We start from the raw sequence: 4,879 nt of genomic DNA, 5'->3' as shown, positions 1-4,879 counted from the left end.
TCACAGGGAATTGAGTGGAATCCCGACGGCTCCTTTAATATTTTGGAATGGTGGAAGGACAAAGAAAAATACTTTCCGATTCTTTCAAGGATGGCCCGAGACATTTTAACTATTCAAGCTTCAACAGTGGCATCAGAGAGCGATTTCAGTCAAGCAAGACTTCAACTCGGTGATTATAGAGCGTCTATAAGGGAGAGCTTGGAAAAATCAGCACTTTTCAGAGATTGGATCCGTTCGGAAAGAAGAAATTTTGGACTTGCTGAATCATAACCAGAGGTAGACGAAACTTATGAAGAAATGCTAGCTGAACTTGCGGAGGATGATGCTTCGCCTGGATTTCTGCAATAGACGGTTTTCACGGCTCGAAATCGTGACTTCTTGCCATATACCAATATATGTGATAGTAATTTTTCTTTATAGTTTGTCCCAAAAGAATAATATATTTTTACATTTAGAAACCATTTTAACTTTAAACTTTTAAACCACAAATTTCAAAAATCATTCTCCCTCTTCGATTTTTTAAACAACAAAACATCACATAAACTATTGTTCAAACTTGGCGAGCAAGGAAGATACAACAACGCTGGTGTTTCCTATATAGTACAGTACTATATAAGAGACCCTCATTTAGTGAACAAACATTCACATACACTTGATCAAGTGTTGTTATATATTATTTCTAAGTGAAAAAAGGAGAGAAATTAATTAAGAAAATGATGATGCAAGATGTTTGGACTCAGTTGGGTCCAACCATTGCAGCAATCATGTTCACTTGGACTATGTACCAGAACTATTTTCCTCACGAACTTCGTGGTCATATTAGGAGGTATACCGATAAAATAGTGAGCTATTTCTACCCTTATATGCACATTATTTTTCATGAGTATGATACTGATGGCTGGTTCGAGCGGAGCAAAGCTTATGTTGCAATCGAAAGATACCTGAGTAAGAACTCCTGCACACAAGCTAAGCGTCTCAAAGCCAACGTAGTGAAAGATGGTCAATCTCTTGTCCTAACAATGGATGATCACGAGGAGATAACCGATGAATATAAAGGCGAGAAAGTTTGGTGGATTTCGAGCCAACAATTAGCCAACAAACAGACAATTTCTTTGTGGAAGGAGGATGACAAGAGGTATTTCAAGCTCAAATTTCACAGAAAGAATCGCGAGCTTATCACAAATTCATACTTGAAATATGTGTTGGACGAAGGGAAGGCGATTGCTGTTAGAGAAAGGCAGAGGAAGTTGTACACAAACAATAAGGGGGAGTCAGGTGGTTATAGATTAAGGGGTTGGAGGATATGGAGCCAAGTAGTGTTTGAGCATCCATCAACTTTTGATACTTTGGCTATGGATCCAAACAAGAAACAAGAGATTATGGATGATCTCCAAACATTTAGCAAATCAAAAGATTATTATGCCAAGATTGGCAAGGCGTGAAAGCGTGGTTATCTTCTTTATGGTCCTCCGGGGACAGGTAATATTAGGATTTTGTTCTGAATCTTTAATCTATTAGAAATTTCTTTCTTGAAAGAATGAAAAAAGACTTATAAAAGGAATAAATTTCTTTCATATGCTTTATTCTTTTCTTGGCGAAAAAGTCTTGCTCATCTATAAATTGAGGATCTCTGCTTCTTCTCACAAGAATAACAATATCCACAATGTAGTCTTTTAGAGAGTTTCTTTTATTCTCTCTCAAAGTTTTTTTCTTTTTCTTTTATAGTAGATTGATGTAGGTTAATTGGCGTAACTATATTATAGTATATTATGTCATTTTAGTATAATTCTCTTTGTCATGTGATTTACTGTTTGTTTTATTAGCTTCCGCTTGATGCTATGTTATTTTCGATCCCAACAGGTAAGTCCAGCATGATTGCGGCTATGGCTAATTTCTTGGAATATGATATCTATGATCTTGAACTGACAGCGGTTAAGGACAATACCGAGTTAAGAAGGTTATTGATAGACACTACAAGTAAGTCTATTATTGTAATAGAAGACATTGATTGTTCCCTTGACCTTACCGGTCAAAGGGAGGAGAAGAAGAAGAAGAAAGACGAGGAAGATAAAGAAAAAGATGAGAAAGATGCCATTGTGGAAAAGATGAAAAAAGGAGAGGCGAAAGAGAAAAGTGAGGTAACTTTATCTGGGCTTTTGAACTTCATTGATGGTTTATGGTCAGCTATTGGTGGTGAAAGGCTTATTGTTTTCACTACTAACTATGTGGAAAAGCTTGATCCTGCTCTAATTCGGAGGGGTAGAATGGATAAACATATTGTGTTATCTTACTGTTGCTTTGAGTCGTTCAAGGTGCTTGCACGTAATTATCTAGACGTCGAATCCCATGATCATTTTCCTGAGATTCGTCGTTTGTTGGGGGAAACTAATATGACTCCTGCTGATATTGCTGAGAATTTGATGCCTAAGTCTTCAAAGGAAAATGCAGACACTTGCTTGAAGAGATTGATTAAAGTTCTTGAAATTGCAAAGGAGGAAGCAAAATTGAAGGCCAAGGAAGAAGAAGAAGAGAGAGCTAAGGCCAAGAAGGAGAAGGAAGAGAAAGAGGAGAAAAAGAAAGAATTAGCAGCTGATGCTGAAGAAGCCTAGGATACTGATGGTGTAAACAAGAATGAGAAGTCAGAGAGTAATGGTACTAAGAAAAATGGTGATGTTAGCAAAGATTGATTCTGGAAATGTTTGATTAATTAGAAGATACAAATAAAATGTTGAGGTGTTTGAGCTTTATGTTTTGTACAATTGGCTAACACTTAAAGTCGAAGGCTATGTATCGAATCATAATATTGATTCAACATGCACCAATGTGTCATCACAAGGCTATAGGTACTCAAGACATCCCTATGCCATACAATTCAAGTAGTCTAACATAACCGTAACTTAACTATGGTGCAAGCATAACAAAGCTAAAATCTACATTACTACACTAATTTAGTACACTAACTACTACTTACAAGAGTTTACAACAAGATACAATACCCCCAAACACTTCACACTTTGCCCAACCTTATATACAACTACACTCGGCTACTTAGACTTTACCAGTGTTCAAATTTACTCTCTTAAATATTTTAGCAAACACCTTGTGGGCATCAATTTTGCTCTTTTATTTCAACAGTGGTGGAATAAGGTGGCCCTCCCAAATTTACATGAAGTAGAGAGAATTATAATTTACTACTTCAAACACAACTTCACAACTAATTTTGGCACCCAATTTTGTGCATATTAAGACCACCATAACAATAAGATATGTCAAAGTTTATTTTATGTCTTAATGGTGCTCGTATGTAGTGTCTCACCTAAAGGTTAGGGGTTAGAGCTGCAGAATCAGCAGACACTAATGCTTGCAATATGATGAATTGTCTACGTCACACTTTTGGAGTGCGGCCCTTCCCTAAATCATGCGTGAACGTAAGATACTTTGTACACCGAATTACTCTTTCTGGTGCTGGTACAAAAGCTAGTCTAAGTTATCATGGAATTAATGGTTTGCTACATTTAGTAGTACTCCTTTTTCTGTAAAAAAAAAAAAAAAAAAAAAAAAAAAATTTCGTATGTTAGAGATCAAAATTTTCGTTTAACTTTCAGAGTTGATTTCACAAGTATCTCAATTATGAAAGTGGTATTATGCAGTTGGTGAGATTAATAATAAGTTAAATGCATATACATCAGTAGCTATTTAATAAACGATTGGTTCATTTTCTGAAACTGTGCATCTTAATATGGTTCACGTGTAGCAGATTCATAATAAAATAGTGATATATACAATAGCAATTGGCAACTAATTATCGTCTCTAGCTAACCAAGTTTTTTTATTATGTAACACAATGAATTATAATACACTTATATTTAACTTCTAGAAGCCAAAATAATTTTATATTGCACCACCAAGTGTAGAAAGATTATACTATAATTTAACGAGCTAAATAAAATTAATTTTAACTTTATAAATAAAGCTAAAGGAAATTACATGTTCATCACTTAATATGTTTTCATTGACGAAAATTAATTCATATGTACTACTTTAGTGTTTATAGGAAAGAAAGAAGTATAAATGATCTATTGTTGTGTTATGAATGATTGTAAAAGAACTGTTTACATTGGAAAGAACTAACAGTGCTTTTTAAAACGATTTCAATGTGGTGTCGCAACCAAGTTGATATGGGGGGATAAAGATAAATGCATTTTTGAGAGGTTAAAAATGTGAAAATATATTGTTAAAAATGTTAGTGTAATTTGTTAATCGTGTAACTTGTGGAAATAGTTCACATGCATTATTTGTGGCTGATTTTAAGAACCACTTTAAAATGTTATCAAAAGGTAAAGAACTATTCTGGAATTTTGAAGTGGTAGCGTATCACATAGACGGTTTCTGTTAGGCAGGACTAGAACATTTTTTATTTTGATACACCCAAAAGGACGAAAAGTTTTATGACGTGCGTCACACAACTGATATTAGTTGTGTGAGACCTTTTTTTATCTCATAAATTTATAAACTTATATCTTACATTTCTGGATCCATAAAATTGTAAGACAAAAAAAAAGACCTCACACAATTAATGTCAGTTGTGTGATGCGCAAAATAAAAAATTTCTAAAAAAACTATTATATAGATATGGATCATTTTGAATGTATCGTCAAAGATGAGGGACCACTGCGGGCTTTTCTCAAATTATTCCAAAATTATTTTTCCAAGGGTGAATTCATGAATTGGCTCCAGAGAGGCCAAAATCATAATTAAATAGTAGGATTTTTTGTTACTTTAATTTTAACTGTTAAATTTTAATAGTATTTGATATGATATAAATAATAGCGAATTTTCACAAATGATCCATTTTGAGGCCACTATGTTCGACCACTAT

At 34.2% G+C, this 4,879-nt stretch overlaps 1 pseudogene; it reads left to right on the top strand.

Annotated features, from left to right (window-relative positions):
• Window positions 1–638: 638 nt before the first annotated feature.
• LOC138900578 (AAA-ATPase At3g28580-like) lies at window positions 639–2,767 on the top strand (annotated as a pseudogene).
• The last annotated feature ends 2,112 nt before the right edge of the window (window positions 2,768–4,879 follow it).

This window comes from Nicotiana tomentosiformis, chromosome 10 (assembly GCF_000390325.3).
Source record: "Nicotiana tomentosiformis chromosome 10, ASM39032v3, whole genome shotgun sequence".
NCBI classification, from domain to species: Eukaryota; Viridiplantae; Streptophyta; class Magnoliopsida; order Solanales; family Solanaceae; genus Nicotiana; species Nicotiana tomentosiformis.
Note: the sequence above shows the minus strand (reverse complement) of the source record. Positions and strands in the feature narration are given on the sequence as shown.